This window comes from Macrotis lagotis, chromosome 1 (genome assembly GCF_037893015.1).
Source record: "Macrotis lagotis isolate mMagLag1 chromosome 1, bilby.v1.9.chrom.fasta, whole genome shotgun sequence".
NCBI classification, from domain to species: domain Eukaryota; kingdom Metazoa; phylum Chordata; class Mammalia; order Peramelemorphia; family Peramelidae; genus Macrotis; species Macrotis lagotis.
The window spans coordinates 817,674,533-817,687,944 of NC_133658.1; the positions used below are offsets into that span (position 1 = coordinate 817,674,533).

Consider the following 13,412-nt stretch of genomic DNA (forward strand, 5'->3'; position numbering starts at 1 on the left):
ACTTTGTTCAAACTCCACCGTTCTTTATCTGGATACAGATGGTATTCCCCACCACAGATAACCCCAAATTATCCCTGATTGTTGCACTGATGGAATGAGTGAGTCCATCAAGGTTGATCATCACCCCCATGGTGCTGTTAGGGTGTACAGTGTTTTTCTGGTTCTTATCTCACTCAGCATCAGTCTTAGAGTACTTTCTATCAAAAATTCTCCTCTCATATTTCAACCTTTTTTCTTTCATTTACTTTCCCCTTGCCTTACAGTGACATGATCTCCGCTGTCATCAGATGCTGAAAGATTGTCCCGCCGGGGAAAAAAGGTTTAAGATGTTTGTTTTACTTTTGGCTCCAGAAGGCAGAATTAAGAACAAAAGTTAACTCTGCAAAGGGGCAAATTTAAACTTGATGAAAAGAAAATTTTTAATAATTAAAAATGCTGTAATAAGATGCTTCAAGGGTTTGTACAGCAAAGAGGAACCAAGGGAGAATGAAAGCTGGTTGAAGACTTGGAATGTCAAATAATAGAACTTGCATTTTAGCTTATCGGCATCAGGGAGATAGCAAGTTCTGGAGGAGGAGAGCAACAGATCACATTCGTACTTTTGGAATATCAATCTGTCAGTCAAATGCAGCATGGTTTGGAAATGGGAAATAAAGGCATCAGGTAGTTAGCTGAGTGATAATTTTAATACTTAAGGCCAAAGTGATAAGATTTTGAATAATTGCTGAAGCAATGGTTGGAATATAATTGGAGAGAAGGGGCAAACTCAAGATCTTTTGTAGAAGTTAGAATTGAGAATGAAAGAGATTTATATGAATAAGAGTTGACAAAGTACACATCTGTAGTTATTTAGGGTTGAATTGTTGGTAAGGTAGGAATAGCAGGTCAAAAAAATCCCTGACTTTTATCAGTAAAGGCAAGTCTAGATAGATTCAGAGAGACTCATTATCAGAAAATGTAGATCAGCAATTGCTCTTTTTCAGAAGTAGACATGTATCAAACAAGTGAAATGTCAAAGACCAAAGAGAAGTATTAATAAGACTGCTGCTTAGGATTAATATATAGACTTAATAAAATACCATATATAATAATAACAAAGGCATTTAATGCCATATATAATCTCATAGACATATAGCATGATACGACTTTCACTATTTGTTTTCTTAGCCACCATCTCCTTGTGTGGAACCTCTGAGTATTCTTTACTTCTAACATACAAGAATTCTACTTATGTACTGTGACCATTGTAATCTAGTCACAAATGAATTTATAGCTATTAGAGAACAATAGGGTCAGACAAAGTTAGAACTAGAAGAGATTTTGAAGATCATGTTTTGGAGAATATTATTTGATACTGATGTTAGATTTTGGGACCACTGGTTCTTGGATTCTATATCCTTACCAATGCTTTAATGCACTATGTAATAGCATCGTACATATAGCAAGCATGCTGTAGCATTTTTCTCAGAGCCAATCTCTAAATTACCCTTCAGGTAATTCTAAGGGGTTGAAGTATCTTTTATCTAATGTCACAGATTCTCTATCATCTATCTATCTGTCTATCTGTCTATCTGTCTATCTATCTATCTATAATGGTAGGTAATTCTAGGGGTTGAAGTATCTTTAATGTCATAGATTCACTGTATATAATGGCATAGAGTCCCACCTACTTTTTTCCTTCCATTGTTAAGTACTAGTGAAAAATATCAGTTTTTTTATTACAATTGGCTTTTACAAAGGTATATTTACTACCAATATAGATTAAAAACAAATATCTCTCCCTATACTTCAGAGGTACACTCTCTGCTATACCATCTCAGTCTCTGGGGAGAGTAGGTTCAATTTACCTTTTTTCCTATATAGTCTTGATCCCACTAATTTCATGTCCAAAGGTGGCATCTCAGCTGGATGAATCTAAGCTGGGGTCCACAAGGTAACTCCAAAAAGTTACTTAATACTGTTCAGGGCAGCTATTTTCTTTTTTTTTCAATTTCTGATTTTAATATTTTCTTTTTATTTATTTATTTTCCTAATTATATGTTAAGATAACTTTCTTTTTTTTAAAGATAACTTTCTATACCTTTTTTAAAAGTTTTTTTTTTTTTGCAAGACAACGGGGTTAAGTGGATTGCCCAAGGTCACACAGCTAGGTAATTATTAAGTGTCTGAGACCGGATTTAAACTCAGGTCCTCCTGACTCCAGGGCTGGTGCTTTATCCACTACTTTATCCACTACACCTAGCTGCCCCTAAAGATAACTTTCAATATACATTTTTATAAAGTTTTCTCCCTTCCACTTTGCTTTTTACTACTCTAAGATAGCAAATAATCTGATATTGGTTATACATGTGCAATCCCATTACACATATTTCCTTATTAGCCATGCTATGAAAGAATCAGAGCAAATGGGAAAACCATGAGAAGCAAAAACAAAAAACAATAGAAAAAATGAAGATAGTAGCCTTTGGTCTGTATTCAGACTCCATAGTTCTTTCTCTGTATTTGGATGGCGTTTTCCATTGCAAGTCTTTTACAATTGTCTTTGTTCACTGTATTTTGGGAAAAAAAAACTAGCTATACCATAGTAGATCACTGCACAATATTGCTGTTAAAGTATAAAATGTTCTCTGGTTCTGCTCACTTCATTCAGCATCAGTTTATTTCAGTCTTTTGAAGTTTTTCTGAAATCTGCCTGCTTATGACTTCTTAATGAACAATAGTATCCAATTATATTCATATATCACAACTAGTTCAGAGGCATCTCCCAGTTTCCAATTCTTTATCACCACAAAAAAGAACTGCTATGAATGTTCTTGTTTTTGTGAGGCTTTTTCCTATTTTTTTTTTGTTTGTTTTTAGGTTTTTGCAAGGCAAATGGGGTTAAGTGGCTTGCCCAAGGCCACACAGCTAGGTAATTATTAAATGTCTGAGACCAGATTTGAACCCAGGTACTCCTGACTCCAGGGCCGGTGCTTTATCCACTACACCACCTAGCTGCCCCTCCTGCTTATTTTTTAATGATCTTTTTGGAATATAGACCTAGTAGTGCTTTTGCTGTTTTATTTCTATAGCCCTTTGGTTATAGTTCTAAATTAGGCAGCAGTGTTGTATTGATTCTAGGGGCCAGTAAGGTTTTAACCCTTCAAACTCACAAGGTCATAGGTTCTATTTTCACCTAAAAGGGAAAAAGGACAAACACAGAGGCCAAGTCCTCAGATCCTTTCACAGAACTTTATGATTTCAGAGAGGAGAAGGACCTTGGGTATCTTGCTTTACAGCATTGTCTCTTATCAAACTGTGTGAAGGAATCACCACATAAGACAATGAGGAAATGGATGGGGCCAATAGGACTTATTGAATTCTCTACAAGCAAAGAGTCTTATTTTTGACACATAATTAATTGACCAGAATCAGTTACAGAATAATCATGTGTACTTTATAATGTCCCCAAGATATTTTCATTTTGTGATATCATTTCTCTCCTCAAGATCCCAAATTTCCTTTACATGGAGGGTCACTATCTGAGATCCTTTGTGTATGTTACATATTTTTAAATATATGAATAAGTGTATGTATGAAAATATTAACATGATTTTGTGATTAAGTGAATGGGTAAGCCTTATACTGGTAGAAAGATGAGGAATAACTAATGAAGGAAAGGAAGGAGTTCTCAGGAATATCCCACAGAAAGTAATGAAGGAAGTTTTCTGTACCAAGACAGGATGGCACCATATCTAGGAGAAATGAGAGGTTAAGTGCTTTACCCAGCAAGCATGTGGCAGAGATAGGACAGATCAAGGTGTTCCTGATTTTGTAACCAATTCTCTATGGTTTTATTAGATCTACTATATCATTCTGCTAGCATAATGCTCTATTTTTAAAAAAGGTGAAAAATAGTTTTTTAGATGTGTAAAAATCCCCTTATGAATTAAAATAATTTCCAGATATAGAATTTATCCTCCCTACTCTCCTCACTCCTCTCCACTCTCCCTTATAACAAGGAAACCATTTAAAGTTGTATCATTGTCAAGTTTCTTTCCTTCTTTGTGAGACAAAGAAGGTCCATAGTTTCATACAATAGGAATAGCATTGGGTTAGGAATGAGGAGATAAGGGCTTTAATTCTAGTCCTACCATAACTACCTGTATGATATATGACTTAGTCTCTCATCTTAATTTTCTTTCCCATCAAATGAAAAGTTTGACAACAGATGCTCTTGAAGGCTGTCTTTAATAGCTGAGAAAACTTTTGTTGACCATTTTACTTCTACTAAAATTCTCCTTTTATCCCCAAAGTTCTTTAAAACATTGTTATAATTCGTCACTATTCATTTTCTCCTCAGCCTTTGGCAATCTAGTTTCCATCTCTCTAAGAGTGTTTACCCAGAGGTCATGAATGACCTTTTACTTAAAACCAATGATCTTATATTCTCAGTTCTCCCTTCCACTTCTCAAACAAGATGGAGCCTTCACTATTGTTCATAGTGCCCCTTTCTGCATACTCTCTTCTGGGACAAAACATCTTCTTGTTTTTCTCTCCTCCATATCTAAACATTTCTGTGATTCTTTGAAAGCTCTTAAGGTGAATATTTCCAAAGGTTTTGTTTCCAGTTTTCCTTCCTCTATAAATGTTGTCACTTGTCAACCTCATTCAATTACTGACTTTAACTGCTTCTCTCTCTCATATCTATTGCTACTTGGATATCTTATCAATACCTTTAAATCAGTCTGTTCAAAATAGGACTTACCTTGCCCTCATGCCTGTTCCTTCTTTTGATTTTACTATATCTGAATAACACCAACATACATTCTGTCCCCCATACTGAAAACTTTGATCTTATTTTTCTCTTTTTTCTCTTTCATATCTTGTAACCAACCAGTTATGAATTGTGACAATGCTGCACCCTGTTATCTCTCTTGCACACTCCTCAAGTATTTGTGAGGCAATTGGGGTTAAAAGACTTGCCTAGAACCTCATAATTCTTTTATTTTTTGCATTGAACAAACCCATATTTTTTTCTATCTTCCATGTCTCCCCCTACACAAAAACAAAATAAGAAAAGAAAAACAAAACTCTTGTAGCAAATATACATTATCAAGAGAACAAATTCCTACATTAGCTGTGTCCAAAAATGCATATCTTATTCTGCACATTACCTCTTTGTCAGGATATGGATAGCATTCTTTATTTGATTGGTCATTACCCTGAGTTCTTAATACTTTTAAGATTGTTCATTTTAGCTGTTGTAGTATAAATTGTTCTCCTGGTTCTGTTTTACTTCATTTTTCACTTCTATTCCTATATGCAGAACCCTAGAACAGGTCCTCATTACTGCCCACCAGATTTACTGCAATATTTCTCCAGTTTTCCAGTTTCTCTTACTGTTGTAAAACAGAATCAGTGATCCATGCCTATGTGCAGCTCAGCGACTTCAACTTGCTGAGAAATATACTTTTGGGGCTTACATGTCTAATTATCTTCCCCAATCAGAAAGATCAAATACCACTGAGCAAAAGTGCCCCATTTGTCAATGATGATTAGGTGTAGTATAATACTTCTGGAAGCTTTAGTCCATAATCTTCCATTACCTTGCAAGCAAGTCCCAGTTTCAAGTATATATTTTATCTTCTGTCTGAGCAAGTCCCAAGCTTGTCTAGATGAATGCTTGGTTCTCATTCGTCATTCCTCCCAAAGATTAATTTACTCTTTGGATCAATTACCAGCAAATTTATAGTACTATATTGATTTCTCTCTCCTTCACTTCAATATATATGTTCTTCATCAAGACTTCAGGAAGGAAAAGGCTGATACTCTCTTAAAAATGGTGCATCTTTTCTTCTTGATAGTAAGAATGTTTATTTTTCTCCGCCTTCTCTGTGTCCTTGTATAGACACATTTTTCAATATGATGTTGCAAAAATTTATTTTGTTCTTTCTATGTGCAAGACATTATGGGGGATAGTCGAGAAAAGAAGATACAGCCCCTCCTTTAAGAGGCTGAAAATCCAGTTGGAGAAGATGATATGAGAAAGGTATTAATAACTCACATTTCTATAAAACTTTAATTATGGAAAATTTCTTTTTGGTCAACAAACATTTATTTCTTTCTCTACTACTCCCTCGATAGGACAAAAAGAATAGGAAAACAAATGCATAATCAAATAAAACAAATTCCCTCTTGGTTATGCAAAAAAAATGAATGATTCTTATATTCACAGTTTCTCTGACAGGAGATGGATAACACAGTCATCTTGATCTTTTAAGCGACATTGTAATTACATTAATTAGAGTTTTTAAATCTTCCAGTATTTTTGGTTTTTACAAAATTGTTGTTATTTATATTAATTGTTCTGCTGGTTGTGCTCACTTCACCATGTAAATATTCTCCTAAGACTCCCCAGATCTTGTTGAAACCATCTTTTTTTTTTTTTTTTTTTTGCCATTTCTTTTGGCACAATAATGTTCTGTTACATTTATGCTTCAGATTTGATTGAACCTTTTCCCCGCTGATTGGTTCCTCATTTCTCATCTGATTGAACTACTCAGGGACTCCTCCGATGTAACCACCATATCTCAGGAAGCTAATTTTTGGGAAAAATTTCATCATATAAGGTCCCATTAGTTTTTGTACTCTATCTCATCACTACCTTCTGCCCCTCTGATTGAAGAATGGAGTCATGATCTCCAAAACATTCTTCCACTTAATGAAGGTGCTCTGACATCTCATTTTTCATTTGTTTGCACTATTACAGGACTTCTCTGAATTCTCCACCATCCCCCTGTTTTTTTAGTCTCCTTTAGTGTAATCTTCTTTTACTGGATTGTAAGCTCCTTGAGGTCAAGGGCTATCTTTCTTTCTTCTTTTTTTTCCTGTCCACTTTTATATCTTCAGCACTTAGAACAGAGCCTAGCATTGTTGACTAATTGGCATCCCTCTAATTTCCAGTTCTTTTGATGTGTTTCCTTTTTAAAATATTTACCATTTTATTTGCTTAATAAATAATAACAATAAGATAATTTATTCAATAAATAATCTTTCCCTATTATGTATTTAGTAGTAAAAATCACAAATTTATTGATGTATAAAGAACCAAAAAGAGGATTTTATATGAAATCATGAACTTCAGTGTAAAATAAGTATCTGAGACTGGATTTGAACTCATGATGAGTCTTCCTGATTACCAGTCTCATGTTCTATCTACTGTGCCTCTTAACTTTCCCTAATACATATCCTCCTCCTCCCCCAAAATTTGCTATTTCCTATTTCTCCCAAATAGAAGTCATCTCTTAATATCAAATAAGTATGTTCAAGTAAAATAAATTAATACATTTGTCAGTTCTGAAAATATTATATACACCTCTTGTTCTTTATGAGGACTGGGAGGCAGGCCTCATCAACTGTCTTAGCAAAGTCATGATTAATTTGCATATTTCCTGTATCATGGAATCATTAACTTCTTTTATTCTAATTTTTAAAGAATCTATTGAGTAAGGTTTTATACCTTTTGTGCTGTTATTTTCTTTTCAACTCCTTTTCCCCCATAGTTCTCATTTGTCTTTCAATTCTTTCCTCTCTTGTGCTTTCATTTAATATATAAAATATTTTAATATTGATTTTTTAACCTTGTTTCTAAGTGAACTTGTTTCTAAGCTGTGTTTTTCATTAAGGCTTTGTTTGTAGAAATTTCAGTCATTTTCTTTTTCTGAGTTTGTGTCTTAGGCATCCCTAAGATAACTATTATTTGTAGTGCAAATTTTTTGCCTATTTTATTTTTATTCATCATTCCAACTTTACTTCCTGGATTGGAAGGAGGGATTATCTAGATATTTCTTGTTTTTTTAAAAAATATTCTCTTAGGTCTTGTTGTTGTTTTATCTGTGTTTTGAGTACTGTATTCTAAAAGGATTACAGGGACAGCCCAAAGCCTGGGATTTGTAAATTTTCAGTGTGCCCAAAGCTGCCTTATCTAGATCAAAGTCTAATCACCTTTATGGGTGAAGGTGCAAACTTCTGACTAGCCCTTATTTCAGTAGTTGTGGAGAGATCTAGACTGTCATCTTGATTGGTCCTTGAAATAATGATTGGTAAGTATATTGATAGGTATACTGAATTCTTTCAAAATTGTTTTTCTTCAAATCATTATAGTAATAATATGAATCATGCTCCTGATTTTGCTAATTAAATTTTCTCTCAGTTTGGTTTTACAAATTTCTCTAAATACTTCATATTCCTTTAATTCAATAAAATTCTATTACATGTACTTGCCTTAATTTTTAGTCATTCTTTTATTTTAATTTAAAAATTCTTTGATTTATACCACTGTGGAGGTGGTACATAAAAATAAAATTAAACAAAATTAAAATAAATGTATATATTATTCACAAAAGATATAAATTTAATTTATGTAATTCTATTTATAGTCACTTGATAAATATTTATTAAGCCCCAAGACTTTATGCTAGGCGCTGAGGATACAAAAAAAAGGCAAAAGATAGTGCATGCCTTCAAGGAGTTTGCAGTTTAGGGAGGGAGGGAACATGAGATAAATTTATAGAAAACAAACTATTTACAGGATAAATAGGAAATAATTAGCAGAGAGGACATTAGACAAGAGGGATTGGGGAGGCTTCCTGTAAAAGATGAGATTTTAATTGGGACTTAAAGGAAGCAAGGTTAATATGTAGGCAATTGGTTATTATCTGTTATTGAAGAAAACAAATATGACATCACTATGTATTTGAGACACATAGTGTCTGATTGTGGCTGATCAGATCAATATGGGCCCTGAATGCTCTACCACAAGTCAGGCACAAATAATCCATGTGACACCTAGGATGGGTACTCTAAGTTTGTGATGTCATATTTCCTTTGAGTTAATTCTATTCTGTCTTACTTATAGAATGCCACACCCTCTCTGATGAGGGCACACTTTGTGGGCTGTCCTGTGCCAGAGTCTCCCAGGCTGCACAATCAATTCTAAAGTTTTTAAGAAAAACCTTCAGGGTGTCTCAGTATCACTTCTTCCTCTCTTGTGAGTGCTTGCTCTGTTGAATTCTCCCTAAAATAATGTTTTTGGCAACATAGGTCTGGCATTATCACAATATGATCAACCTATTGTAGTTGTGCTCTCTGTAGTGATGTAGTAAGGTTGAGCTTAGGAGGAGAGCATTCTAGGCATGAGGAACAGTCAGAGAAAATACCCAGATCTGAGAGATGTACCATCTTGTTCATGTATCAGACAGGAAACCAGTGTCCCTGGATCAAAGAATACATGATACAGAATGCCAAATAGAGAATTTTGTGTTTGATTATGGAAAGCAATAGGAAGTCATTGGCATTTATTGAGTAGGGCATGGTGGTAATCTGATCAAACCAGTTATCACTCTCATCATTCACTGTCTCCTAGGACAGAACTTTGACTAGGTTAGTAATTCAAGAGAAGAACACCATGTAGAGTTGAATTGGTTAACCAAGGGTTCAAGATGGAGAAAGAAGAAGAGTGGCAAGTGAAAGTGAAGATGGGAGGTTGCCAGATCAAGAGATTGGAGGGCATGGTATGTAAACTGAAGAGTAGGGTTTTGTGAGGTAAGGCAGAGAAGAGGTAAAAAGTCAATAGATTATGGTTGGATAAGAGGATTTAAAAATCCTTAAGCATTGAAGTAGTACATTGTTAGTTAATGGTCTGATCAAGTGTCTAACCATCTTTGTGTTTGGTTGAGGTAGATTAGAAGAGCAGGTTGTAAGAATTGAATAGGTTGGGGAACTGAGTGATTAGGGTATTTGTGAGAGTCAATACATTATATTGAAATCCCCATTATAAGATTAGAGTTGGGGAAGAAAAAAAAATTGTGAACCAGGTACTGAGCTCTAAGAGGAAGGAAGGAGATTGATCTGTGGGGGGTGGGGGGAGAGGAAGATCTATAGGCAACAGCTACCAGATTTTGCTTGGATGGTAGATATGAGTAGCATGCATCTCTAAGGAACCCTCAGTTATATGCTACAGCAGAAGATACTGCTATAAAAATATTTTGCACATGTCTGTCTTTTTTCTCCATTTTTGACCTCTTTGGGCTATATGACTGGTGGTGGTCTCACTAGGTCAAAAGATATTCAAAACTTAATGACAGTTTGGATCCCTAGATGAGGCTTATCACCACATTTATGAACTCCTGACTCCCTTCCATTCTCGCCTTATATGTGTTCATGTAGTCCTGACTCTTTCTAATATTAGTGCTGTGCTCTCATCTTTCAAAGAATTATTTTGTTGTTGTTGAATATATTTTTCATTTACTTATAAGTGCTGAAAAGTTCCATGAGGCAAGAATTTTTTTTTTTTTGGTGTTTTGTATCACCACCACAGTTCCTGACATGGGAGTAGCTATTAAATAAATGGGTGTTGTGTGAATAGGAGAATTAATGTCAGAAGAACTTTTCTTTCTTACCTAGACCAGGATTAAGGGAATATTCAGACACTTTAGAGGCTATAGTAGCCTGAAAACTAATAGAAGAGAAGGCAAAGGGGGCCATAATTGTCAGATCTCGGGTGTATGTCTGTTATACCATAAATAATTCTTCTCATATTGTGATTTAGGGCTTGACCATGAAACTGATTTCAGAATCACAGAATTTAAGAGTAGAAGTAGGCTCAGTGACCATGAGTTTCAATCTATCCCTGAATGGCACTCCTTTCTTTAACATCTATAAGTACTGGTCTTCCAATATCTGCTTAGACATCACCAGAGACTGGCAATTCATTTCCTTGCAAAAATGACCTACTTTGAGGCAGCTTTGGGGGAGTTAGGGTTTATTTACCACATTGAGCTAAAATATGCTTCTCTGAATGTATTGTCCCTACCCATTTTTTTTTTTCCTGGCTATACCTCTTTTCTCATCAGCGGCATTTCATTGTAACTTGTCATTGTTTAAGAGGCCATCTGACATTTTGGATCCCTAGATAAGGCTTATCACCACCCTTATGAACTCCTGACTTCCTTCTAAATTTAGCTTATATGTGTTAATGCAGTCCTTATTCTTTCAAATATTAGTGCTGTGCTCCCACCTCCAAAGAATTATTTTGTATTTGTTGTATATATTTTTCATTTACTTAAAAGTGTTGAAAACTTATTACTGAATAACTGATTGGAGGTTCTTGCTTGGACTAATTCTTTTTGTGAGGGCTGTTCTTTCAGCAAATCCTGTCTGTGGTTACCTGGAACTCTAGGGAAAGAGGACAGCTTCTGAGAGTATTATTCTAAAAACACAATTCCAATCGAGTAGAATCCTGGCCAATAGAAGAGCTTCCGGAATGATCAGGGGAAGTACATATGCTATTACAGTGGTGTGTTGAGACAGAGCCAAGTAATTAGCCTTGTAAATGGTTTGAAAGTTGCTTAGAGTCCTGCTGTTTCTGGAATTACCCTGGATCCTGTGCAATCACTGCACTGGGAGTTCCAAAGGGTTTGTTCTATAGTTCATCAGATACTGGCCAGGCTCCACATAATCTCATTCTTTTGAAGAGCCTCATAAAATAGTTCTCAATGGTTTTTCCACTGAATTTTTCTTGATTTCTTTCATCTTTCTTTTTCTTTTTCCAATTTAACTGAATGAGAAAACACAATAGAAAGTCAGAGGATTGTGAAATTGTTTGATATGACTTTAAAGCTCTTAAAATTTCCTTCTGTTCATTCATTCATCCATCCATCCATCCATCCAGCTAGCCAGTCAGCCATCTGTCCATTAATTTATCCATATAACTTCCCAGATCTGGGATTTCCTCACTTAAGAAACTGCTATTTTAGAAACTCCAAAGTAGAGGCATTGTCTCATCTGTAATTTATGGTCAAAGCACCATAGATCAAGAGTTAGAAGGGAACTCAGAGGCCAAATAGTCCTATCCCCTCATTTTATAGAGAAGGAAGCTGTTAATGGTTAAGTCATTTGCTCAAGGTCACATAGTTAATTAGTTTCAGAAAGAGGGTCTGAAGTCAGACCTTTCCTAATTTTGAATCAAGCATTCTTTCTTGTACCCAATTATACCTTTATAGTCTTAGAGACTTGCCTGGAAAATGGAGAGGTTAACTGGTCATTTTCTTAGGAATTATAAATAATTACTGAAAAATGTGGAATGGTATACTTACATGGAACAATACACTATGTATATTTGTTGTAAAGGCTTTATTTTATTTTTTAAAATGGGAATGTGTATTGTAGAAGAAAATTTAAAAAGAATTTCTATAAACCTGATAAGAGGGCAAGAAAACAAGCATTTGCTAAATATGTGCCACACACTATGCTAAGCATTGGGGATAAGAAAACAAGCAAAAAGAAAGCTAACTCCTGCTTTCAAGGAGCTTTCTTTCTAATGGAGGAAAATAGAACTTGAAAGGTTGGGGAAGTGGGGAAAGAAAAGGAGAAGGGAAGGGACCCACTTAAGGGAATGGTATAAGTTCAGAAAATTAGCTGGGAGAAGAATGAAAGTTGGTTAACTTAGCATCCTCTTCTCAACTCTAACTACCATTGCCTGCCAAATGGAACCTGGGAGGAGCTCACCAATGGGTGAAAAGAGAGCCAAGTTCTGGGATAAGAAGGGACCAGGAAAGATCCAGGGTAAAATACCAACTTAAGCATGTACTAAGATAGAAAAAAGAAGTCTATATTGACTTTGAAGAGGTCTGATAGAAGAGATGAGTTTTGATTTGGACATTGAAGGATCTAAGAAGTGATAAGTACATTGAGTTAGGAAATTCAAGTCACCAAGACCAGATGTACTCCCTCTAAGAGTACTGAAAGATAACTGTGATTGTTAATATAATATAAAAATTTTGAAAAATCATGGCCAGTTGGAGAGGTACTATAAAACTGAAGATAGCTAAGAATTTTAACAATTTTCCAAAAGGTTTCTCTCAGAAGGTTACTTCTTGGAAAAGTAGATTCCCCAAAGTATAGACTGCTGAGTAGGCTTTTGATTACTGGTAAAATTCTCTGATAGATTATTAAAGGGGGTGGTTGGTGAATAAATACATACAAAGCAAAATGACAGCATGATTTTATTATAATAAGTCAGGGAATAGTGTTTTCATTCCCCTTTGGAGTAACAATATTAGAATATTATATCAAAGGAATTCCATAGACAATTTATATTTTGTTTTCAGTGAGTCATTTCATGATACCATCATGGATGAGAGAGATACAGAAGGAATGATGTATAGTTAGGTGGGCTTAGAAATTGATTAAATGATCAGATCCACAGATCTTTGATTAATAGACCTGAATATCCACCAGGGAGTGGTTTCTAGTGGAATGCCACAAGGTTTTTATGCTTGACTTCACTTCTGTGCAGTACTTTTTACTAATATATTGAATAATAAAAATAACTAGCACATATTTGCATATTATATATCTATTCATACATA

General features: G+C 34.9%; 1 long non-coding RNA gene across 1 annotated transcript in view; it reads left to right on the forward strand.

Annotated features, from left to right (window-relative positions):
- The first annotated feature begins 8,039 nt into the window (after positions 1-8,039).
- The window catches only part of LOC141508443 (uncharacterized), a 142,923-nt gene continuing 137,550 nt past the window's right edge, over positions 8,040-13,412 (forward strand). Inside the window, exon 1 of the long non-coding RNA XR_012474418.1 lies at positions 8,040-8,084. This is a non-coding gene — a long non-coding RNA (uncharacterized LOC141508443). The remainder of the gene's footprint in view (positions 8,085-13,412) is intronic.